Raw genomic sequence first — 26944 nt, 5'->3', positions numbered from 1 at the left:
ACGCAGACTAAAGGGTGGTTAAGCGGGGGAAGAAAAGGAAGGGGACAGCAGGGAGGGAGACCTGTAGGAGACACAAAAGAGTAACACGGGTTAGTACCAAAATCACCCCTCCCACTCTCATGCAGTCCCCATCTACCTCCTCCAGTGCCTCTATTCTACTAACCTGTAAAGAAAAAGAATGATGAGTCAACCAACAGGGGTGCAGAGTAAACCTTATGGCGCCCAAGGAAGGATCAGGATATGCTGGCAACTATGGCTCTGTTGAGCACCCCTGTGGAAATGAGAGAATAGCACAAACACAGGAGGTAGTCTTCAAGTGTCAACAATAGCAGGAATGTATATTTCCAAAGCACCCACTGTTCTAGATCAGCGTCTGCCAACACACTGGCTGCCAAAGCAAGTATCTAGTAATCCACCGTATACACAGTCTCAGGTAATGTTATGCCTCAAACAATTGTTGCGCATGCAGGTGCGCGATTCGTCACAGCACCCACTGTGATATGATACCCACTTCAATCACTCCAACTATAATAATATCCAGCAGAGTTACGTCACTCATACTACTGGGTAAGTCAAAGAACACAAAAGTTGCGTACAGAGGGCGTCCCCTCTTGAATAGATTTGCCGGTAGTTTCCCTCGCATGAACTCTGAGTTTCGATTCAGGGTAGAGTTCGCCAACGTAGGGAAAGCTCCCCGCACTCTGCAGCTTAGAAGCGGAATGCGGGAGAGAAGGTTACATGAGCGAGAACCAAACTTGCAATGCACACGTATCTCCTCGTGTAACTGCAGGACAAAAGTATGAAATTCACCCTCAGAACAAGGTAAATTACCGACTGACTGGTGTCACTGACACCCTTACCAGACCTCCGATGAAGAAACGAAGTCCTGAGAAGCCTGCATTCCTCGGAATAATCGGCAGCGTTTCTTCTTGCTGCCTCTTCTTATGCTGCTGCTTCCGCATCACGTGTGACGCGCGCCGGAGACGTCCTACGTCCCGCCGCGCGTCAGGGCAGCCGGGAACTGTAGTTTCCGTTCAGCGCCTGCCAGCGCGAACGGAGCTGCGGTGTCCCGCAACAGGAAAGGTGCGCCGAGCAGTGTTTCGCTGCTCTGGTGTCCGGCGCAGCCAGAACCAGTTGACGCACCGGTGGTCCGATATCCTGGACCGGGAGCAGGACCTGCTGGACCTGCTAGGAGTGGAGGTTCCGGGTCTTGGTGAGTAGCTATTTAATTATTACTACTTTGTGTCTGTTCTTCTGCTCTGTGTTATATATTGCGAATATATATTTTTTCCGACCAGCTAGAATGCTGCTGCTTACATTACAGGTAAATTACGTTTAAAAGTCTTCTGTGATTGTTATGACACAGGTGCTCTGCACTACTAATCTTGTTATTTGCAACTTTGCGTTTGCGCTTGTTTTGCGTGATTATGTAAGAGTTTATTTTAGAAAACTTAAGTTAGGTATGCTAGAGTGACTCTAGTCCTTCCTTTGTCCTGTCACTAAGAGATAGGGGTGGATTGATACTTAGGTTTACTTACTTACTTATGAGTTTGTAATTTTTTAGTGGTCTGCGTGATGCCCCCTCTGTTACGTCACGTGCTGCTGAGTGCTGCTAGTGCTTACCCCAGTCGTTAGTAGAACCTTTTGTAGTTTGTTCAGTGAGTGGTAATAGGCTTAGCACTAGCAGAACATCAGCATCAACCAACCAACAATTTGGTGTATGCAAAAATGCAGGCATGTGCCCTCCATTTATGCATTTTTGAGGACTAAAAGAAGTGGAAATGCTTACTTAATGTACAATTGGCACACCTGGAAGAGGTGGGCTAGGGCAGGTGGTACGTACTACTTAGGCTTAGTTAGTATTCTGGAATCAGAATGGAATACTGGATTAGTGTTGATAAATAATAACTAGTCGGTCCGCGAATCCCCCGATACTACTTGTCGACCAGATTAGATAGGTCAATTTTATTGCAATTGTTGTTTACATAAATGTTTTTTTGACAGTCTTTTAAACATATTTTATTTGTTTCGCACCAATCATCAATGTTTGTCTCTTTCTTTCTTATATCTTTCATGATCAGCACCCAGGGGCAAGAAGACGGGGTCAGAGTCGGCGGGAGCAGTTCAACAACACCAAGGACAGGAGAACCAGAACGAGGGCTCTTCTGCTGGCCCCAGTAAGTCTTCCTATTTTTTTTTTTTTTTTAAAAACTTTATTTTCAAAAGTCTGGACACAGCTATTCAGCCGACAACCCGGAGGTTCGGCAGCTTCGATAAAGAGGAACAGAGATGCGTCCACAGTACAGTGAAGGAGGAGTGCAAAGATTCCATTTTTTAAATAAACACAAAACACACAACAACCCCCAGCAAGGCAAGAACACTGAATGCCCATGGTGATAGCCCCCCAGGGGAGGCAGGACCCCAATCATCTACCATTCACAGTACCGTGAAAAGAGGAAGAAGGGGGACAGCAGAGGCCAAAGAAGTCCATTAACCATACTGAGCTGGAAAGAAGGTTAGGAGGAAAGCTGTTCCTCGGGGGGATCCAGATCAGGGGCAAGACAAATTCCCCCCCTGTATTGGTTCCACCGCCCCCAGATGGCGTGCCACTTCCGAGGGCGGCCTCTAGCGCAGTATACCGTCTTCTCCCTTAGCATACTCCAGTCCATATTTTCTTTCCACGCGGTCAATGTGGGGGGGCCCACGGATCCCCACAATCGCGCTATATCTCTCTTAGCGACCATGTTGCCCAGAGTCACCCATTGGGTCTGCGCCGCATTGTGATCCGTGGGCCCCCAGACATTCAGGAGGCAACACCGCGCTTCCGGCTGCATAGCAATGCCCGTCACCTCCCCCATCACTGCATGGACTCTCCGCCAGAATTCCGTGATGACACCACATTCCCAAATGATATGCAGGAAAGTACCCACCATACCACATTCCCTCCTGCATAGGCCGTCCTCCGAGAATCCCATGTGAACCAGCCTTGGCCCCGTCACGTACACTCGATGCAGTATTTTAAGCTGCACCAGCCTCAGACGCGACGGGATCGCAACCTCCTTAGGAGAGGAAACAGCAGACTGCCAATCCTCGTCATCCAACTCGAGGCCATCCCTAGACCACTGGTCCCTCAACCCCAGAAGCATATCCGCCCGGACGTTTATCAGTTTCCTATAGATGAGCGAGATCGTGCTCTCGGGCATATGACCATCAAGGACCCGGTCCTCCAAAGGAGAGGACTCAGGCACCTTCTCACCCTCTATGAGGACTGATCGGAGGGCGTGACGCACCTGAATATAGCGGAAAAACTCAGATGGTCCCAGCTCATACTCCTTCTGCAACTCTTCAAAGTGTGGTAAATAAAATAAATATTACCGGACTGAATTTCATGCGGAATCTTAAATTAAAGTAAATAGCTCAAAATAACAAGAGGCAGAATCCGTGGTATAAGAGGTTTTCTAATGGGCTTTATTCCATTCAAAATGGCCGACTCGAGTCGCGGCCCTCAGGTTTCGTCACCACGAAGGTTCAGGAAGTGAAGTACAATAATTCATTAACAGACATGTATTTTTATAATAAGTTCATTACAATGAAACGAATGTAGAAGGCGTAACATTTGATAAGAAAAGTGACGTGACAGTGACATAATCGAAACTAGGCGTAATAAGGAATAAAAGGAACATGATTGGTTAGAATTATCAGACATAGGTGGATCTATAAGATAATACTTGGCATAGATGCGCGCGCGGCAGCATGACGTGTAATTGACGTGCAACTAGGGGGTGAAGGGGACTTGACATTTAGCTCTACATGTGGAGACGAGAAGTCTGGGGTCAAGTCAGCCTAATCCCAAATCATATCTAACATCCTATGTTTAAAGAACTATGTTATCCACAAGGAAGAGACTCTCGGACAGAATCTATTCTATACTGACTGTGTGCGTGTACAAGCGTCTAAGTGTCTATATGAGATGCGAGGGGCAGAAAACTTTCCATGGCAACAGGGCTATGAATCACTTGCAGGAGGACGGAAAGGCTGAGTCCTTTGCTTGTGAGCTAAAGGATATGTTTACCTAAATCACTGGACAGGAATGCATCGGCTGAAGAGCAAAATAGATAATTCGAAGGTGAAATACAACTTCTTGGCAGACAGGCGAAAACTGGCCGAGGCAGGCACCGTTAGCTGCACAGGGAGTAGGACAAAGTTCATGGATACAGATGCGAGCTCAAGCTGAAGCTGTCAGAGACAGAGAGCAGGGAAAGGCTTTGAGGACAGAATCGGGCCTACTCGCCTGAACTGTAAAAATGAAGTAACTTAGCCATATAAAGTCGGTGGCCTTTCATACTTAGGAATCGAATATCCAGCCCATTGATGGCGGATCTGACAGAGAACATGTTGACGGTAGACACACATATGTTTGCGTCTTAGAAACTGGAACTGGAGGGAACATACATGTACTTGTAACATGCATATAGAACCGTTGGGGTCCAAGATAGGGGACATAACTGATCAGGAAAATCCACATTTCCACATTCCCTCCTTGTCCCCTTCTTGCCCTTCACGAGACATCAATCTTCATCATTCCTTCGATTTGCTCATGGAGCATCATTTCTTCTTCTTTCTTCTTCCGGGATCTTGAACGAAAACCTTGATGTGGAATGCATGATGTGGCACACAGACCACAAATCGCTGGTCCACATTGTAGGCATAAACAACAACTGAAGAGCATAAGAAGGCCAATACCTAGGAAGGATAGAACTCTCCATCCCCAGGCTGATATCACACTCCAAAACCACCCGGACCACGTCCAAGTGCCTGGATTCTCGTGTATCTGGCTTACAATCTTATGAAGGCGTGTTATAGCTTTATATACAGATGGCGAATTTTCTGGTATGAATATACAGCAGCTGGATCCGATGACCCTGCAAGCTCCGCCCCTATCGGCCAGGATGACGTCAAGGACAAGACGATTCTGGAGAACAACAATTCTCATCACTGATTGTTCCTCTGTCAGATTGCCTAGGGCGGCTATAGTCTCGTTTACTACAGCTTCAAGAGTCTTGGTGAGTCTGCGTATCAGCTTACTATTTGATATTGTACCTATATAGGGAAAGATACCTTTATTGAAATCTACATACTTGTCCCATGCTGTCTCAGTATAATCGACAACTGAGAGATCTCTTTGCTCTCTATTGTGTACTAAATGAACATTTCGATAATAATCAGGAGGAGCTAGGAAAACAGGTGGCAAAAGGAATGCGATGTAACAGGTACCATCCCAATCTAGAGGCAGACGCATATATGCCGTCTGACCACATATGAAGTAAGAATGGCGAGAAGCTCTAAATGAAGATTTACCTTGATCACTATATTCTACTGTAGTAACGCATTGGCTATGGCCCATATGTATGGAACCAACTTTTCTTACACATAATTCACCCTTAACTGGAAATACTGACATAGTGGGCAGAATTAGTTCAACTTCGGATTTGACATTCAGAATCATAAGATTAGGCGTAAAATTACCTAATTTATACACTTCATTTTCTAAATCAGTTCCTGTTCTACTGGGGTGACCCTCCTTATTAGGGTGACAGACTTTGAATAAAACTAGATTCAGATTTCCCCATATCCAATGTTGTTGATAAACTGCTGTGTCTGGGTCTATGGAATTTAATAAACTAAACCATGCTCCACAGGAGCCATTGTGTGTGAATGGATGTGGAAAGAAAGGCAGAACTCCTTTGTTATTCTGATAGGGAGGAAGTCGGCCACACACCCAACAATTGGTGGCATTACTAGTCTGATGGGAATGATGTAACATACTAATGAATGTGTTATTGCGCAGCGCAAGTCTATAGGATAATTCATGTGGCGGTAGGTCAATAAAAGAATGTTCATCAGTTATATTGAAAACACGTTTAGAAACAGGATAATACATATGCAACAATATACTTGCAGTAACTATTAAAAAACTCAAGGAAGACAAAATTAATAAAGTCACAATACAGTGGTTACGCAGTAATTTACAATAAGCATGTCGTTTCATTATGATTCTGGACTCTACGTGATTCAGACCTAAGGGGTACATGTCGGGACAGATTCAACCGCTTCACCTTGGAGAGGACTTAAACAATCAAATCGTCCGACAGTTTAGATCTGGACCTGAGTTTCTGTTTATAGAGTTCGGTGCTACTGGCCTCAGCCAAAGGTAGCTTTGAGTCTATGGGGGAAGACACACGGGCAGTACTGTCTGTGTCAAGAGGAAGTCCATGAAATTTTTTGACGTGACTCGAATGAATCCACCCTTTTCGTCCCTCGATCTTCACGGCTGTTCTTGTGGTCAACAGGACCAACTTGGGTGCTTTCCACCTGGGCTCCAATTGACTTTTCCTGTCGAAGTTTCTCACAAAGACAAGATTACCCGGAACAACGTCATGGGGTTTCGCCTCAGTGTTGTCGGGAAAGGCTGCAGCTACCTGTGAACGAGAAGATTGTAGTGCAGACATCAAGGAAGCCAGGTAATCTGTCAGCATATTACAGTCAACATCAGTTATTTTACGTGGTATAGGCGTCCCCCACATATTCGGTGGTCTACCGAAGATCACCTCATACGGGGATAGCCCTGTTCTAGAGTGTGCTACCATTCTCATGTAAAAGAGTGCAACTGGTAATGCTACTATCCAGTCGACACCTTTCTCTCTACATATTTTGGACAGTCTGATTTTCAGTGTCTGGTTATGTCTTTCTACGAGACCTGCTGCCTCGGGATGTCGGACGCAGTGGAACTTCCACTGATATCCCAACAAGAGTGAGACATGTTTCATTAATTCGGAGGAGAAAGGCTGACCGTTATCTGAATATACAACACGTGGTAAACCGTACCGTGGGAAGAATTCTCGAACTAGCTGCTTGGCAGTAGTCGGGGCAGTGTAATCTGATACGGGATACGCCTCTGTCCAACGGGAGAGAGCGCAGACAACTACGAGGACATATTTGAATCCTCGACAACGTTCCATCTGAATATAATCCATCTGGAGGACTTCAAAAGGATGGTCAGGAGGCTGAAATCCACCCTGCTCTACGGAAACACTCTTTCCTGGATTAAACTGACAACATATCATACAGGTACGAACTTTTTGTTTAGCTGCTGCTCGTAAATGTTTGTTGAACCAAATGTGCTGAATGCTGTCTAGCATAGCCTTCTCTCCTAAATGTGCTGGACTGTGAACTGTAGCTATAATGGCTTGAACCATGGAATCAGGGAGAAACCATACAGATTTCTCCTTCGTCATCCATCCTTGATCTGTCTGGATCCCTCCTAGTTCAGTCCACTTCTTTATTTCTTCTGCTGTGGCATGTGTCTGTATGTCAATTACGTCAAGTGTGGGATCCTTAATTGTCATACACTGTGTTGGTGTCTGAACTATTGGCTTTGTCATGTCTAATGTGCGATTCTGAGCAGTCTGTTTAGCTGTTCTGTCAGCTAAATCATTGCCTTGAGAAATGGTATCAGTAACCTTCGTGTGTGCTTTACATTTCATAATCGATATAGCAGTGGGTAGATGTATTGCGTCTAACAAGGCATGAATGAGGGGTCCGTGCTGAATGTGGGCACCATGGGACGTTAAATAACCTCTCTCTCGCCACAGCACGCCGAAGTCGTGTACAACTCCGAATGCATAACGTGAGTCAGTGTATACATTAACTTTCTTATTTGTGGCTTGAATACAGGCTTGCGTTAGAGCAATAAGTTCTGCTGCTTGGGCTGACAGAGTATCTATACAATGTGTCTCAATAACTTCAGTGTCTGTTGTGACTGCATACGCGGCCACTAAATCTCCTTTACTTGTTCTCATGCATGATCCGTCTACATACAACGTCAGGTCTGGATCTAACAATGGAACGTCTGTCAAGTCTTGTCTAGGTTTCGTCTTTATTTCAATGATTTCAACACAATCATGAGCTAGTGGGTCTGTTCCAATTACAGGTAATAGTGTAGCAGGATTCAATGTATTACACCGTCGGATCTCTATGTGTGGTTGAAACAATGTCAGTTCATAACCGGTAAGTCTTGCTATGGTCAAGTGTTGCGTTTGTGTTCGGTTCACAAGAACCTCTACTGCATGTGGTACTTGAACTGTCAATGGGTGTCCTAATACTATGGCATCGCTTTGTCTGATTGCTAAAGCTGTCGCTGCCACTGATTTCAGGCATGCAGGCAAAGCCTGAGCTACGGGATCTAATGTACTGGAAAAATAAGCACATGGCTTGCGTGATCCTGCTTGATCCTGAGTGAGTACTGACAAGGCAGTACCTTCGCGTTCTGTAACAAAGAGTGTAAAAGGTTTGCTATAACATGGTGTTGCTAAAACAGGTGCTTGACATAAAGCTTCCTTTAGGCTTTCAAAAGCTTGTGTATGTTCCTGAGTCCAAGGGAGAACAGTCGATGTGGCTGCCTCCTGTGTGGTTAACTGAATGAGTGGTTTTGCTAGAAATGCGTACTGAGGGATCCACTGCCTACAATATGAAGTGAGGCCTATGAAAGCCCGCACCTCCTTTTGTGTCTGGGGTATTGACATGTTAGCAATTAACTGGATGCGATCTGGTGTAAGCTGCCTTCCCTCCTTGGACAGCGAGTGACCAAGATAAATAACTCGCTGAACACAGAATTGCAGCTTAGAAGGGGACACCTTGTGCCCCTTGTCGGCTAGGAAATGTAAAACTGTCAGAGAAGCTTTTTCACATTCTGGCTCGCTTCTCGCGGTGATCAGCAGATCATCGACATATTGAAGCAGTGCAGTATTGACTGGCATGTGGATACTGTCAAGTTCTCGTTTCAGTGCTTGGCTGTAGATGCTGGGGCTTTCTGTAAATCCTTGGGGAGCGCGTGAGAATTTAAAGCTGCGCCCATTTAAACTGAATCCGAACAAGTATTGGCTTTCCGGATCTATTGGGACGCTGAAAAAGGCATTCTTGAGATCAATTACAGTAAAAAATGTTGCTTCGGAATCAATTGCTGTCAACAATGATGATATATCAGGGACCACGGGGAATTGTGGTACAATACACTTGTTTAGTTCACGCAAATCAATAACCAATCGGTACACTGGTGGAGCAGTAGGATCAGTTCGTTTAAGAATCGGAATTATCGGTGAATTACATACATTGGAGTCTGTTTCTACAACTACTCCCTGGGCAATTAGCTCATCAATGATTTTCAACAAAGCCACTACAGCATCATGCGGTAACTTGTATTGTCGCATTCGTGGTAGTACCACTCCTGCTTTCAATGTAACTCGATAGGGTGTAATGTTCATGCAGCCAACATCCGTAGGGCCTTGTGCCCATAGATGTACTGGTAAAGTCTGTAGTCGGGGATCCATGTCTCTAGACACATAGTGACCTTTAAAATCACGCAAAAACAACCTTACTCCTTCCGGAGAACAACATATTATGGCTCCTAGTGCTTTCAGAGTTTTAATTCCTAACAAATTTTCTGGGCATGATTTAGTAAGCAATAAATCTGTAGTTCGTGTCAAAGGTCCTATCGTAAGTGGTAGAGGCTGTGATACTTCATTAACAATAGGTTTTCCTGAAAAACCAAGGGAAACATTTTGAGAGCCTGAGAGGGGTGCCCCTGGAACTTCACTACGTTTTATGGTTGTTCGACTTGCCCCTGTATCGAGTAAGAATTTTCTATCTTGACCTAATAATTCACTATGTACATAAGGTCCTTCTTGATCTACCGGAATCTCGATAAGCGGTAAGTCAACTTCCCTCTCTAGGCTGGTTCATGCGTAACGCTGATACTCAGGGTATTCATACTGTGCAGTCTGATACATTTGTTGTGTTGTGGTTCGTGTGGCAGTAGCAGGCAACGGTGGTGCAGCTGGCACAAACTGTATGGGTTGCTGTGAGGCTGGCATAGACTGTTGCTGAACTGGCACGGACTGTCCATGCTGCATAGCTCCTTTTTCATTCTGATCTTGTCTAACTAATCGTGGTCTCTCTTTTGCAATACCTGTAGCTATATTTCGTTTCAGGACTTGACAATCATGTACATAATGGCCTAGTTGTTTACAGTAATTGCAGGTTCCTTTTACAGGAACTGCAGAATCACCAGAATGTGTCACACCCTTTTTGTGACCATCTGCTGGTACTGTCTGAGAAACTAGCATTTTCATTTTTGTATCCTTCATGCGTCTATGCTCGTGTTCTTGTTCATCCCTAATTCTATTGTGATGATACTGTAACATTTGTAGCATTTGCGACGGAGTGTTACTTTGCCAGGTACTCTCGAATTTCAATATTCTATTCTTCACTGGGGGCAATGCATTTTCCACTAATTTTGTCACAAATAAATGTGGATATGAGTCACTACTTGCTTTTATACCACTATTTATACCAAAACATTTTTCAAATCGAGCATAATAATCGCTTGTGTCTTCATCTTGCTTTTGTTTACAGGCTGTGATTGCACCCCAATCTTCCTTCTTTGTAGTTAATAAACGTGGCAGTACCTGTACTAGTAAACCTGGTAATAGTTTAACTTTATCCCCGAGCCCTGAACCTGCAGCTCGGCCTCTTTCTTCCTCTGCTAATGCTGTCCAGTCTATCTTTTGGTCTCCCACTTCCCACTCTTTTTCTTTCAGTTTTTCATATATGCCAGCAGGCAAAAGCACCTTTAATATCGTCATAATATCAGGAAAGGTGTACTCTCCCATCAGTAACATGTCTTTAATTTCTCGGTGGAAACCCGCTGGGTCTTTGTCATGACTAGGTACTACTTTCTTCATTTCTAATAATTCCATTTTTGATATGGGTGTGTAAACAAATACACGGTGAAACTCATTGTCTTCGCCTTTTATTGGGTGCACTTCCCGTAAAGGATTTTGTCTATCCATGTAGTACGGTGCTCTTTCTCTGGGGGGCAGGGAGAGCGAATCTGGATTTACAAAAAGGACGTACTGTTTACGTGACACTAATATCTCTTTAATTAGCTTGTTACTAGAACCTCTCCATCTGTTCGTGAGTAGTTCCGTTAATATATCAGGTAAAGGACCAGGGTCAGCATGTTGGCTCTTATATAATATGAGGAGTTGCTGAATCATATAGATTCCAGCTAAACGTTGTTCATCTGTACTGAGGTTGAGAAACGTGTGTGCTACGGTCTCATCACCGTATTTTTCAGGACTAACAATCCAGTGAACGGCTGATCTGGCTAATTCTTGCTCATCCATGGAATCGAGGAGGTGGTAACCTCTTCGTTCTCGTAGTATTTTATCTGCGGCTTGAAACGAATGTTCAGGAGATTTCAGATTTATTACAGGCGTCGGATACGTTCTGCTATTATTTGGACATACAGAGTGTATTGGATCAGAAAAACATCGAGTATTTTCACAAGATCTTCCTCTGCCTACATAGGCTATGGTCTCTGACTGTCTTGCGGAGTTCCCTGATTCGGACACTTCATCTTGCTCAAACTCGTCTGTTCCCAATCTCTCTTCATGAATACGCTCTATTTCTTTACGTATTTTTCGGCACATGGCTATTATACAATTTTGCTTATCGTGTCTCCCTTCTGATATATTCTGACTCCATCTTGTAAGAATAAGCATTGCATTCGGGTCTACCCCCGGACGATCTTGATTTCTGATCACACAGTTTATGAGGAAACGTAACAGTTCCCCCTGTATCTCTACTTTCTGGAATTCCATAGCTCTGTTAATACATCCTGGATCTCGTCCTGTTTGAACAAAATGATATATGTTATCTAGATGCGTAGTCATCCCTGGTAACCTTGCTAAATACTCTGCGGCTCGTCTGATACGTAATGATGCCAGGACCATTTCGTCCTCTTTACCAACCACTGGGTCATATCTACAATTTACAAGGAGTTCCTTAAGCGTACGTTCATTTACGAACTTAGGTGTACGTGAATGTGCTGACTCTTGAAAAACAAGTTTATTTATTCTAGGTGGTGTGAAAGTACTGCTAGCACCCCCCGTGGCCCCATCTGGGGCGTCGGGTGTGAATGGATTCGTCGAACGTGATACAGCAACTATGGGTGTCGATACCCCTGTAGAGTCGACTGCGGAGACAGATGCGGAAACAGATGTGCTTGCCGAAGCTTGTATCGGGACTTGCTGTTGCACGGGGACAGATACCTGATCCTGACGTTGAACCCCTCCGCCAGACGGTCTATGTGGTGCAGCGTTAGCATACTCGGGAGCTGCATCGTCTAGATATGAGGAAAGAAAAACATCTTCTGCGGTTCTGGGATGCCCCTTTGGATGTACCTTAATTGGAAATAATGGGGGTGGCAAGTCTTTTGGCACCTCCGTAACAGCCTTAGGTAGTCCTTCGGCTAGAAGGGGATACATACCATTCATAAGAGCATTTCTTTGTCTATTCACTTGTTCTGATTTCACTCGGATACCTTCCTCAATTAATAGATTTTCTTGAACTTTATTTGAACTTTCTTTACTCCTCTCTTCTTGTCTACGTGCTTTTTCTGTTCGTCTATGAGATTCTTTACGCCATAACTCAACAGCGTCTTTCTGTGACTGTCTGACCTTTCTTTTCCATAACTCTTCCTCCACTTTCATGATGCACTCTGCATCCCAGGTTCCCGCTATGGGCCACCTTTGACTTTCCGGTAATCCTTTGGTATAATCTACCCATAGATCAAGAAACAATATGGCATCTAAGCCATGTTTATGGTACATGAAATGTCCTGGAGTGTCTCTAGGAGGAATGGGAACTGCTTCTTCAAGCACCCCTTTTCTGGTAGTAATCTGCCTTAACTTCGAGAAGAGCGGCATATTGACAACTGACCTGATACTTACTCTTGAACTTACTTAATACGAGAAACACAATAATGAACAGTGAACAATGAACAGTCATTCATACCACAATATGCAAGACATTTTCTGAATACTTTAAACATTAAACATTAAACATTATAACAATGATCGACAATGATGACAGTCTGCTTAACTAATCACCACGCTGAATTCTTGACAATAACTGAATACTTCGGAATACTTGATATACTGCTAAACAGTACATATACACTGCTAAACAGTGCAGACCGGATTTGTGTACCCAAATCCGTCTTGACCGGCACAACCTATGTGCGCGTCAACACGCCTCCCCGGCGATGGTACTCACCGAGTAGCTCCTTGAAACGGAAGGCCTCAGAGAATGGACAGGACTCGATAACTGCGGACATCGGACCCTCTGGACGTCGGAATTTCGGAAAACCTGGTGGGCCTCTGTATACCTCGGATCTTGCTCTCTCAGCTAGGCTCTGGTCGGGATACTTCGCACTTCTCACCGCCTCGTCTGGGTTGATCGCAGCCTCAGTCGCCCCCGCTTGACCGGAGGGAGCTTACAGGAAATCCTGCTGGTACGCGTTTATGGTCCGTCCAGCTGTGGCAGGAGACCGGGCCTGCAACGCACCGCCGGCGCGTGAGATGAGAAAGTGTCCCTATTCGGGCGCCATTATGTGGTAAATAAAATAAATATTACCGGACTGAATTTCATGCGGAATCTTAAATTAAAGTAAATAGCTCAAAATAACAAGAGGCAGAATCCGTGGTATAAGAGGTTTTCTAATGGGCTTTATTCCATTCAAAATGGCCGACTCGAGTCGCGGCCCTCAGGTTCCGTCACCACGAAGGTTCAGGAAGTGAAGTACAATAATTCATTAACAGACATGTATTTTTATAATAAGTTCATTACAATGAAACGAATGTAGAAGGCGTAACATTTGATAAGAAAAGTGACGTGACAGTGACATAATCGAAACTAGGCGTAATAAGGAATAAAAGGAACATGATTGGTTAGAATTATCAGACATAGGTGGATCTATAAGATAATACTTGGCATAGATGCGCGCGCGGCAGCATGACGTGTAATTGACGTGCAACTAGGGGGTGAAGGGGACTTGACATTTAGCTCTACATGTGGAGACGAGAAGTCTGGGGTCAAGTCAGCCTAATCCCAAATCATATCTAACATCCTATGTTTAAAGAACTATGTTATCCACAAGGAAGAGACTCTCGGACAGAATCTATTCTATACTGACTGTGTGCGTGTACAAGCGTCTAAGTGTCTATATGAGATGCGAGGGGCAGAAAACTTTCCATGGCAACAGGGCTATGAATCACTTGCAGGAGGACGGAAAGGCTGAGTCCTTTGCTTGTGAGCTAAAGGATATGTTTACCTAAATCACTGGACAGGAATGCATCGGCTGAAGAGCAAAATAGATAATTCGAAGGTGAAATACAACTTCTTGGCAGACAGGCGAAAACTGGCCGAGGCAGGCACCGTTAGCTGCACAGGGAGTAGGACAAAGTTCATGGATACAGATGCGAGCTCAAGCTGAAGCTGTCAGAGACAGAGAGCAGGGAAAGGCTTTGAGGACAGAATCGGGCCTACTCGCCTGAACTGTAAAAATGAAGTAACTTAGCCATATAAAGTCGGTGGCCTTTCATACTTAGGAATCGAATATCCAGCCCATTGATGGCGGATCTGACAGAGAACATGTTGACGGTAGACACACATATGTTTGCGTCTTAGAAACTGGAACTGGAGGGAACATACATGTACTTGTAACATGCATATAGAACCGTTGGGGTCCAAGATAGGGGACATAACTGATCAGGAAAATCCACATTTCCACAAAAGGACTTCACCCTCCCCTTAATCAGGACATCTCCGACCCTGGAGATGCCGATCAAGTCCCATTTGTCAAAGCCTTTTGTGTGCCAAAGCCTACCCAATCTCTCAGATTCAAACAGCGGGGTAGCGAGGGTGAGCCTATCCTTCCAGCCCAGCGAGTCAGTTGCCATCTTCCACACACGCACCGCCACACCAGTGGGCCCCGTGAGGGACGAGTCCAGGGACCGCGAATACAACGCCCTGTAATAGTTACCACCACGCAGCAACCACCTGTCCATGGCATACCCAGGGCTGAGGGCCGGGCCATAAAACCCATGATTAATCGCACTCAGCTGGGTGGCCCAATAGTACCGTCGGATGTCTGGAAGCGCAATACCCCCATCGTACCATGGGAGCGTCAACTTTGCAATAGCTATTCGCGGCCGCCCGTCCCACAGCAACGCTCGTTGGAGGCCTTCGACCTCCCGAAAGTAGTTAGCCGGTACCCAATCCAAAGTATTCTGCAGCGCGTAGAGGAACCGGGGAAGGGACATCATTTTGAACAGGGCCGCACGCCCAACGAGGGAGAGCGGCAGCCTCCGCCAGCCCTCCACATCCCGCCTCAGGCGCGCTAGGGGGGGGAGCAGGTTCCTCTCATATCGCACGGCAGAATCCATGGAGATAAAGATCCCCAGATACACGAAGCCCTGCTGAGCAACCTGGATCGAACAAGTTCGAGGGATTGGTGGAACCTCGCCACTAAGAACATATAAATACGATTTACTCCAGTTGATAACGAGACCCGAGTTTCTACCGAAAGATGTGAGTACGTCACAGACCACTATAAGTGATTTCTTGGGTGAGGCAAGATACAACAGGATGTCATCAGCATAGAGCGATATACGGTCCTCGTGCTCAGGTGACCATCTAAGTCCCCGTATATCCGGGTGCCAGCGTATCCACGCAGCCAGCGGCTCAAGGGCAGGGGCGAACAGCAATGGCGACAGGGGACAACCTTGCCGAGTACCCCTCCCAAGCTGAAACGGAGTCGATGCCCGGCCATTTACCACCACACTCGCAAGAGGGCCCTCATACAGCAACCTCACCCAGCTCACAAAACCGTGGCCAAAGCCGAACTTGGTCAACACGGCCCACATATATGCCCATTCCACCGTGTCAAAGGCCATCGTGGCATCGAGAGACGCCACAATAGCTGATTCACGCAGCGTGCCCGCCCTGGCGATTACACCATGAAGGCGCCGAAGATTTAACGCTGTGTTACGGTGCGGGATGAATCCGGATTGATCCGGATGGACCAAGTCACCGATTACCCTGATCAACCGGGCCGCCAGGATTTTAGCCAGAATTTTCGGCTCTGCGTTAAGGAGTGAGATAGGCCTATATGAAGCGCACTTATCTCGGGGTTTGCCCTCTTTGTGTATAACCACAATCGTCGCCAGTCGCTGATCCAACGGGAGGGCCCCCCTCCCCCGCGCCTCCACGAACATGGCGCGCAGGTGAGGGGCAACCCTATCCGGAAATAGCTTGTACAGGTCGACCGGCAAGCCGTTCGGACCCGAGGCCTTGCCCGAGTTCAACGCGCGGATAGCCCCCGCCACCTCATCGACCGTTATGTCACCATCTAGATCAGAGGTCTTCAAACTTTTGGATGCCGAGACCCCCATGTCAACATTTTTGAGGCGTAAGGACCCCCTCCTGACAAAAATGTCTAAACCTTCTGACTAAATTGCGTGGGATGAAAATGTAAATGAGGTTATGTGATGCAGCGTATTTTGGGATAGCATTGCTTCATTATTTTGACATTTGTTACACACAGTAACACTGAGGAAAGATTTCACCCAATCAGTACCCATTTATAACCAAAATACAGCAATTATCATCAGAAAGATTTCAAGTCAACCTTTGTTAAGGGCCTTCCACTCTGCAGCAATACGTGCTGCCACATTAGATGCTCACCTGGCGGTGACCGGCAGAAGCAGGGGTCCCTTAAAAACCTGGCGGTTTTGTGCAGAGTTAAGCAGTTTACCCATGCAGCATTCCTCTCACCCCCTCCCTTCCATCTCTCTCTCCTCTCCTAACCCCAGATCCCTCTCTCACTTTGCAGGTCATTTTCTTTCACCCCCTTTTTACAACTTCTGAATTCTCCCCATTCAACCTCTCACTTCACCTTTAATCACCTCTTGCCATTCTGTCTTTTCACTGCCCTCATCTGTAACAGTCTCTCACATTTATCTCATGGCCTCTCTGGCCCTGTCACCTCCCGTGCCCCTCAGCACTTCTCATTCACCTCGTCTCTCCATTCAAATTTGTGTCTATTTGTATCTTACACCTCTCCAGTCCCCCCATTCCTCTTTCACATCTCCCCTTTGTTCTAACAGAAACCCTCACCTTTGGCTCACACTCACTTCTTGTGTGTCCACACTTCTCTTCGGCAATTCACATTTCTCCTCATCCCTGACCTCTTCAATCAAATTCTCTCACTCCCTTGCTGTCCTCTCTCATCCTCTCATCACCAAGCATACGGGTCAGACCCGTATGCTCCTCTCGGCAGGTGCCACTCTGCTTATTGTTCCCTAATTCAAGAAGGCATGAATTGTCTGTCTCGCTGTTTTGGTGCAGGCCGCGCAGTTATGGAACGTGCACCCTCCTTTACTTCGCTCCACCAAGAATCTATTATCCTTTAGGAAGATATAAAAGCCTTTCTCTATGCTCTGTAGGTCACCCCATTTGGCTGGTTCTCCTTCTCCTTCTGTGTGTTTCTCATTTGCCTTCAGGCAGTAGATGGTTATTAGCCCCAGGACATCTTTTTGTAACAGTAGCGCACTACAAATGTAAATAATAATAGGCAGAAGCAGGAGAGCCACTAGACCAGAACTTCAGAGGGGAGGGGGGGGGGGGCTAACACTCCCAGTCAGAGCTGGTCCTAACGCTGGTCGCACCCGGTGCATCAGTCTTTTTTGATGCCCCACCCCCGTTTCCTCCTTCTCCATGAATTCCTTCACTGCCACTCACCAACAATGCACCACATCTCTCTATAGCACCTTTCTGACAAACATTTCATTTTTTATAGCACTACTCATAGTTTACTCACACTCATTTCTGGGATCTGCATGGTACATATTCTTTGTAGCAGGCACATTAACCCTCTGCTTTGTGTGGGTGACAAGAGTGCCCATGTGAGTGCACGGTGAGCGATGCAACAGTGTGAGAGTAGGGCAAGAGGAGTGACTGCAGGGTGAGTGAGGTGGCGTATGAATTTGGGTGCGGATGCAAGTTCAGAATGGGATGAATGAATGTATGATTACTGATGGGCTTGTTTGAGTGAGTTGCATATTGAGTAGTGAGGGGGACAGGTGAGTGAAGTGTCAGGATGAGTAGTGTACTCATGTGACTGCAGGTTGAGGTATAGGGTGAGCAGCACAAGTGCATTGTGAGTGCAGAGTGATCACTGTGAGTGCAAGGTGAGCGGGTGAATGGTGCGAGTGCATGGTGATCAGTGTGAGTGCCTTGTGATCGCTGTGAGTGCAGGGTGAGCGTGTAAATGAAGGGCGAGAATGAGGAATGAGTTGTCTGAATGCAGGGTGCATTCCCAGACCCATGAAGTAACTCAGCATGTTATTGACGGCGGCGTAGAGTTTAAGATGTAAGTTAAACTATTGCGGCATCAATCAGGGATCGAGGGTGAAGGAAATAAATAATGTGCTGATCCTGCAACACACTTCCAGTCCTATGGTTAGGGGTGCCAGCAGATTATTTTGATGGCCCAGTCGGTACAAAAAAAAGCAGTCACCTAAGGCGGTATTTTCAGCACTTATCTGTGCATACTTCCAACAGCAAATATAAATAGAAAGCACTTTTAATTGTTTTCTAGGGCTGCCTCAATGATCCATGACTGATAATAAAAGAAAACAAAGACAGAAAAGTCACATAACAAATGCATACATACATTTTTATTTCTAAGTCTATTTAGTACCAAGAGGAGATCTTAGCAGGCTCTTTAAACAAAACACGGCAGGCATTTTTCTTTTGGCAAGCCTACTTTGTATTCCTTTTCATGAAATGCATTTTCACACTACAGCAGTAAATGCAAAATACAAATGTAAGGAATAGGCTGAGTGGGGACCCAGAGGGTACTGGAACCAGGAAAAAAACCTAAGCCTCTGTAACCAGTTTGCAAAGGCATGTACAAATGCAAATGGTCTTTAAAGACCTGTGAAAAACACAGGGGTGCCGGAGATAAGACTCCAGACACTGCCCAGCTGAGCCTCCAGCAGCTCGAGTTTCACTGCAGCAGCCCCCAGCAGCTCGAGTTTCACTGCAGCAGCCCGAGCTGAGACACAGGACGGGGGAAGACGGAGGGGGGGGCTGAAGTCCTTGGGCCTGGGCAGAAGTGTGACTGGGAAGGCGCGACCCCCTTTTCATCACTCCACGGACCCCCTGGGGGTCGCGCCCCACAGTTTGAAGACCCCTGATCTAGATCGTCCCTATCTATATCAGAGAGACAGGGCAATGCAATATCACGCAGGAGGTCATGCGAGTCCTCGGGCGGCCTGTCCGACACTGAGGCATAAACCATACGGAAATAGTCCGAGAAACACTGCACAATCCTCTCAGGTTCCACAATCACCTCTCCCCCCTCTCACGTCAACTCCGGCACTACTCTATTGACCCGTTCTTTTTTGTCCAGCCAAGCCAGGAGTTTCCCGGCCTTGTCACCAACATCATACAGACGGCCCTGCTGTTCCCTACCGAGGGTCTTAGCGGCATTCGTCACCAGGTCCTTATACTCGGATTGCTTCAAGCACAGCTCATGCAGTGAGGCCTCTGTAACCTCCTCCTCCAGCGCTCCCTCCAAAGCCGCGATCTCCTCCTCAACCTGCAAAACCTCGCCATCTCTCCGCCGCTTGGCAGCCACTACAAGGGAGAGGGCTTCCCCTCGCAGCACGGTCTTAAATGCTTCCCACAGTGACACTGCCGAGTCCACGGATCCCTGATTGTCCTTGAAAAAATTATCTACTGTCTTTACCAGCGCGCTGCGCGTCTTGGGGTCTCGGAAATACCAAGGGTTGATAGGGGCCACCCTTCCCCCTCCCTCTCGACCCAGATCCAGCCTGACCCACACCGGCGAATGGTCAGATATGCCACGCGCCATGTGCCTGGCCTCAGACACCAATGAGGCATGCGCAGCCAGAGTGAGTAAGTAGTCAATCCTCGAAAGGCTACCATGCGCCCCGGAGTGAAAAGTGTATTGGCTCTGTGTGGGGTGCCGGAGCCTCCAGCAGTCTATCAGGCCAAGCGTATCTAGAAAGTCTGGAAGCCACTTCTGAGCCCCCCCGTGTCTCTGGGCGGGTATCTATCCAGCAGGCCGGAGCCAACAGCGTTGAAAGCCCCTCCCACTACAAGCATACCCCCCGGGAGATCCAGCAGGGCCCTACCCAGATCTGTGAAAGTGGAGGCCTGCAGGGCCGGCGGGACATAAACCGAAACTAAAACCAAAGTTCTTCCTTCCCACCGCCCCGCCACCGCCACAAACCTCCCCCTATCATCAACAATGGTGGAGTCCACCTCAAATGGTAGCGAGGCTCTGACTAGGATGCCCACACCCCTGGACCCAGAGGAGAATCCCGAATGAGCTATGAATTTATAACCCTTCCTATTCAGGGCATAGCACGTATTACCTATAAGATGCGTCTCCTGCAGCAGGGCGACATCCGGCAATGACCGTTTCAAGAATTGCAAAACAATCCCACGCTTAATGCGATCCCCCAAACCATTCACATTCCAGCTTATAACACTTAAACCCCTACCCCCCATCCCCAAACGTAAAGAGGCCCGCCCCACACCCGAAGAGCCCCCATGGAACAGTCCTGGAAATAATCACTATGCCTTGCTGAAACAAACCCCCCAACAACAACCCCAAAATCCCGAAAACCCCCCCCACCCTGCACCCCTGCTGCAGCTTACAAAGCCCCCCCAACTTGCAGTGTGCCTGTCGCCCTACCAAACCCAAAATCTACAAAAAGTACCCTAAGGGAGGAAAGAGCTCCCCTCGTCCTCCCACAACCTCCGTGTTTACTGCAAGTAATTATCTAAAGTCAGTCCGAGTCAGTCCGGTTCCGAATACATCAACCTTGTTCATCCCGGCCACTGTCCCCGTCTACGGCAGTGTCCTCTTCCGTGCGTCGTCGAGGCAGAGCGTCCAGCCATTCATCCGCCATGGCAGGTGACTCAAAGAAGAATGTTCGGTCTTCAAACACCACACGTAGTCTGGCAGGGAAGAGCATGGCGTATTTCAGGTCCCTCTCCCGAAGCCTCCTCTTCACCCCCAGGAAGCCCTGCCGCTGCCTCTGTACCTGCTGGGTGAAGTCAGGATAGAAATTCACCGACGCGTTCTGGAAGGGGACCGGGCCCGTTACCCTCGAGGCCTGCAGGATGGCGTCCCGGTCTCGAAAATGAAAGAGCCGGGCGACGATCGGCCTCGGTGTGGCTCCCACCTTGGGCCGCCCACCAGGCACTCTATGGGCCCGCTCAACTGCGAAGAACTTCCCCAGACCCTTAGGCTGCAGATGATTGAGCACCAAGTCCTCCACGAGCAGGTCCACTGAGATCTCGTCCGAGGACTCCGGGACCCCGATAATGCGCACGTTGTTGCGCCTGGCCCGGCTCTCGAAATCCTCCAGCCGACGGGCTGCGAGATCATGCTCGGTCCGCAACTTACGGACCTCGGTCTGCAGGTCCGAGACATCATCCGCGAGGCCCGTGGTCTTGATGTCCAGGGATTTGACCCGTTCATTTGTTTTGCCCAAGTCCGCGCGGATCAGATTAACATCCACCAAGATGGCATCCACTTTGTGCGCCAGGGCATCAAACTGTCTCCCAATCGAGGTCTGCAGCCCATCAAGTGCACCCATGACATCCTGCAGTGAGAGCTCCGGGGCCAAGGGCGAAGCAGTCTTCTGTGTATCCGGGGACTGGCTCGGTGCACCCGGTGACCCCTTCTGCTGGGCATAGCGGTCCATGTTATTGGCTTGAGTGTAGGCTCCCCGCCTGGTGGCCTTGGGCTTCGAACGATCCACCTCTGCTTTGCCCGACATGGTGGGCTCGAGCAGGTCGGGTCAAACAGGACTGCCCTCTCTCAGCGAGAGAAAGCAAGAGTGCTCCGTCTTACGATGGGTCGCCAGTGTGGCATGCAGAGCGTCCAAATGATAATAAAGCAGACGCGAGCACTCCCTGGGCTGGGCAGACAAAGGGCGAGAAAGTGAAAGTGAAAGGATAGGGACCTCCGTCCGGCAGTTCACACCTCGCCTGGCCGCTGTTGTTCAATTAGAGGTCGGGCATCCTGCCAACTCGAGCCCCTGGCATCCCTCGGAGATGGGCCTCAATCTTCCGCCATGCATAACTCCGGTTCCCGGTGGGCGATTCGACCTCGGGTGGCATCGATCGCCTCCCTGACAAGTCATCTACACGATGCCATGCATACAAACAGGATTATATACAGGATAGACGACGGAGGGCACGAGGGTCTCGGGAGCTCAAAGCTCACGCGGCCATCTTGGTCAAGCGCTAGGCTCCTCCCCCCCACTTAAAGTCTTCCTATTTTTAATATTAATAATTCTTATTCACTAACTTTTACTGCACCGTATTTTTTCCGAGCTATTGTTTCCGTTTCCTAATGCTATTTTTTACCAACAATTATCCTTCGATCTAGACTATCTGTTTCTAAATTCCTGTTATCCCTGCCTCTAACTGCCTCTGCTATGACTCTCTGTACTACTACTATTAGTCTGTCTGTAGCTAAGCTTGCCCAGTTGGCCACTCTTTATTTAAAAGGTTTTAAATAAAACTCAGATTCACCAGTAGCTCTAGCCATTGAGTTCAGTCCTTTGGGTTGTCCTCTTGTACTCCTTCTAGTCTTCTTAATCTTGAGGCTTTATAAATCTTGATGTTTTTCGACAATTCCCACCAACAAAATGCCCAACCAGATTTTACTATTTTGATAGGATAGGACATGCTACTACTGTTGTAGGGATTTTGCACATACAGAATTTTGCACAAGAAAATAAGATGTTGGTGATGGGAGGTTGGACCTTCCTCACACCTCAATCAGAACAGAACCCACCACAATCCCCTGTTCGACTAGTTATGTTAGTGTTTCATTACTATTATCTCTCGGAACACCCCCCCCCCCCCAAGATACCCAATGAGTAGACAACCCAGAACATAACACTCCCGGCCTCTCAGTCGTGGAAGCAATGCACATGCACACCCTTCCTTTCGCTCGCTCACTCGTGTAAGTCCATCCACACCAAATACCACCGAGTCTATGTAAGTTCAAAAGTTTTATTTGCAACTGACAAGCTATGTACGAATATAGTTTATATAAAATTATAAATGAAGATCTCTGAGCGAATTCTGTGGACCCCTCACCTTAGAAGAACCTAGTACTGGTTACATCATAAGCTCTTCAAAGCTCTGGTTCGTAGAAGGGAATCTTCCGTCTGATATGAGAAAAATGGTGCGCGTTAGTATATTGCAAGCATTTCTCAGTCGTGCCAAAAAGTGTAGCATTTTGGATAAGCAATATGGACTGACACCAGAACTCCATAACAAAGTGGCTTGTTTTGTTTGACCTTGTACGCAGCGCTTAGACAGTAGCAGTATGAGCTCATGTGGGCTCAAAGGCGTCACTCTATACAACAAGCTGCAAGGTAAGGTAACGACGCGTGTGCAAAAATAAAAGACACAAAGGTAAAATGGTTGCACGGCTCGGGCTAACTAAGCAAAGACTAGAATGACCCTAGGGACCATATAACTACTAGTGTCTACTCCACTACTACCTGATTTTTACTAGTGATGTATGTTGTATATGTATGTATTACTATTAATTCATTTTTCAATCTTGCTAGTGAAAAATAGGGGGAGGTGTATATGACACCTAAAAAATGTGTAATGTTTTTTCAAGGTGCACTACCAACCACCAGTGCCGGGGCCAGCGGCGACGGCTACTCGGCTGCTGACGGAGGAGAGGATGCGGCAGTTGCAGGAGGAGCTGCAGGGGGTGAGCCAGCAGCAGTGGTGGGCGGTGGTAAGTTAGATTCCTAATCCTTACTTATTGACATTACACTCACTGCATGGGTGTACTGTATACTGTACAGTTGAGACTTACTAAGTAAGAAGTTGTTGTGAACGGTTGAAGACACCCTTTACTTAGCATTATTAAAAGCATTAGCGGCGGGAGTGTTGAGTAACCAATGGCCTCTTCGATCTGATTTCAACTCAGCTGTGAATGTTTTATGGAGAAGACTAAAAGTCAGATCAGATGACCTTGATGGATGGGTTGAACGAAAAGGGAAAGAAGAGTGAAAGGAAGAAGGACGGGCGAGATTTAATATTTATGACTGGCAGAGAAGGATACGTGGGATGCATGCATGCATAGGTGGCTGATAGGAATCAGATGCATGATTAGTTAAATGCCTGAAACTCCCACAAACGTTATAGTCCAAGAAAGTGGGAGGATAGATACATACCACAAATGTTATGTACTGTGCTTGCTAGTGCTACTGTGCCACTATGTGTAGAATTAATTGGTCTTACTGCTTTGCTAAGAGTATATTTTACAATAGTTTTGTTTTTTCTTCTTGATATATAGCTACTCCTTCCAATGGGAATCCTGACAGGAAGGAGTTGGCAGCCAAGGCCCGGCGCCAGAAGCTAGAGTGAATACTGTCGGCTGGTGGTTCTGGAAGAGGAGGAGGAGGAGGCGGCAGCAGCTGCAGCCTCCTCCAATGCCCCGGGCCCCAGCCACCGCCCTCCAGTGGTACGGCGCCACCGTCTGGCGGCCGCCCGCCTCCGCCCCTCCATCAGTGCTGCCCCCCCTGTGGATGCAACTGCCGCGCATTGAAGCGCCGTGTTGCCCGCATAGAGGAGCAAGTACGTGTCCTCCAGAGTCAAGCCCGCCGAACATAAGACCCTGTTCATTGCCCCTTTTTTATTTATTCTTTTGGTGGGTGGGAATCGGGCGTTGGGTTTTCTCTTTTCATTGGACATTATGTTGGACTTTTTCTTTACGGACATTGGTTAGGGTTAGGGAGAGAGGTGGGTCAGGTGTTGTGGGATTTCTTTACATAGTTTATTTTTGTTTGGGTATTAAATAATATATTTCTACTTTACATACAATGGGCCACATGCATCAACGAGAAAACTGGTCGCAAACGGGCAGATTAGCAGAATCTGCCCCTGTGCGACCGGTATTTTTGCATTTGGGATGCATCATCCCAAATGCAAAAATCCCAATTTAAGGAATCTCTAAATAGCGATTCCTTAAATTTCGATTGCATTTAAGAAATCCCAAATTGAGATTCCTTAAATGCAATGCATTAAAGTTAAAAAATTAGCGATTTTGCTAATAGGGGGAGCAAATTACCATGAAGTTGAACTTCATGGTAATTTGCAAAAACTTTGAAAAATGCACTTTTGTGCATTTTTCAAAGTTTCATGTTGCGCACACACATGCCCTTAGAGCATGTGTGTGTGCAACATATGTGCACAGATCAATTTCAGGGGTGCAATAGGGTGTCATTTTGACACCCTTGCACCCTTGAAATTGCATGAGCAATTTGCGAGTACATACTGGTACTCGCAATTTGCTCATGCAATCTCCAATTCATTCCTATGGGCCTGGAGGCCCATAGGAATGAATGGGACGGCATTCTTTAATTGCGACTCGCAATTTGCGAGTCGCAATTAAGGAATTTGTAGGAATCGCTATTTTTATAGCGATTCCTACATGCATAGGCTTTTGCAATTCCTTAATTGCGATTCCTTAAAAATCGCAATTTAGGAATCGCAAAAGTCTTTGTTGATGCATGTGCCAGAATGTTGTTAATGTTTTCTGGGTGGGGTTACTGTTTTACATTACACTGTTTCCTTGCTGGTGCAGGGCCGCCCACAGCCACTGTTTGATTTTAATAATTGGCTGACTTTGTAAGACACCAACAGATAGATGCGGCACCCCTCACTGAGTGACTTTTCCTACTAGTACTGTCAGTCTCTTCTACTCTAGGCATTCTGCAACTGGACTCAAAGGGATGTGTGAAATTGAATTAATGAAAACATGTCTATTATTAATTATGCCTCCCCCAAACTTCTCTTACCTTTGCTTGATGTTTAACTTAGGCACAGTGATGGCTGCATGGTAATGATGGTTTTCTTTCCTAACATGCCATGGTTGTGGTGGTAGTAGTGGTTGTAGACACTGGCAGCAGCATTTTCAAAAAAAGAAAATGAAGCGGTCAGTAGCCTGAGAGAGACTCTTCGAGGAGTAGTAGAATGAAGTACAGTACCGAACTTACTGGCAAACAATAATATGCAAAAATACAACAAAACATAATGGTGGTGGGGATAGCCTAGTAGTACACAGAGTTATAAACTCTAGTTGCGTCGAGTCACTTGACTAGGCCTACAGTACACTGGACACAAGCGTAACTGTTAGTGCTGTGTAGGAGGATGACAACAAATCCATAATCCAATCAATGACGGTAATTAATGCTGATGTATTAGGTTCCTTTGGTAAAAAAATTACCTCACAAATATACTGCTCATGGGTGGGAAAGCAGAAGATGATCCCCTCCCTGCCTTGATATTGAAGTACTGTTGCTTTTGCCACATCCGCCCTAGCAAGCGTGTGATAAATTATTGGTGTACATTTAATTTAGTCATACCTCAATAAAGTCACACAGCCTGGGGGAAGAGGGTTAGGGTTTGTTGAATGGTTTGGAAGGGGGGTTTGGGGAAAGGCTTGAAAAAGAAAAACAGTACGCATAGACAAACAACAGAATCTTTGTAGACTACCATATCCATATCAATATGTTAAGGGAGACAAAGGAAATGCATGCATGATGATGATGATAAGGAGACCCGGATTACATACAGTTTGTGTTCAGTGTGACCGGGCTTACTTTTACAGATAGCAAAGAAAATTTTAAAATATCTGTAGGGATGAATTATAGACAGAGAGCAAACCTAATGATAATAATAATTATAACAACAAGAACACACTGTTGTAATGATTGTAGACAAAAAAATGAATCAAATTATTTCAAAGTTGATGAAAGTTGATACTGTTACTGTGTTATCCTGGTCAAATGGGGAGTTGAATCTCGGCATTCCTCTTGGTCCTCCCTTCCATGGATGCTCCGTCCATCAATCTTGGGTGACGCTACTTCCTGCATGGCAGATGTAGATTCATTGGTAA

The 26944-nt window shown here is 46.6% G+C and overlaps 1 long non-coding RNA gene across 1 annotated transcript; it reads left to right on the top strand.

Annotated features, from left to right (window-relative positions):
- Positions 1-2113: 2113 nt before the first annotated feature.
- Positions 2114-24848, top strand: LOC146812397 (uncharacterized). The gene is made up of 3 exons (XR_014965938.1): positions 2114-2177; positions 23654-23776; positions 24341-24848. It is a non-coding gene; the product is annotated as an uncharacterized LOC146812397 (long non-coding RNA).
- Positions 24849-26944: the final 2096 nt, after the last annotated feature.

The sequence above is a fragment of the Triturus cristatus genome, chromosome 7 (assembly GCF_964204655.1).
Source record: "Triturus cristatus chromosome 7, aTriCri1.1, whole genome shotgun sequence".
NCBI classification, from domain to species: Eukaryota; Metazoa; Chordata; class Amphibia; order Caudata; family Salamandridae; genus Triturus; species Triturus cristatus.
The sequence above is the reverse complement of the archived record's forward strand: the minus strand, read 5'-3'. Positions and strand labels throughout refer to the sequence as shown.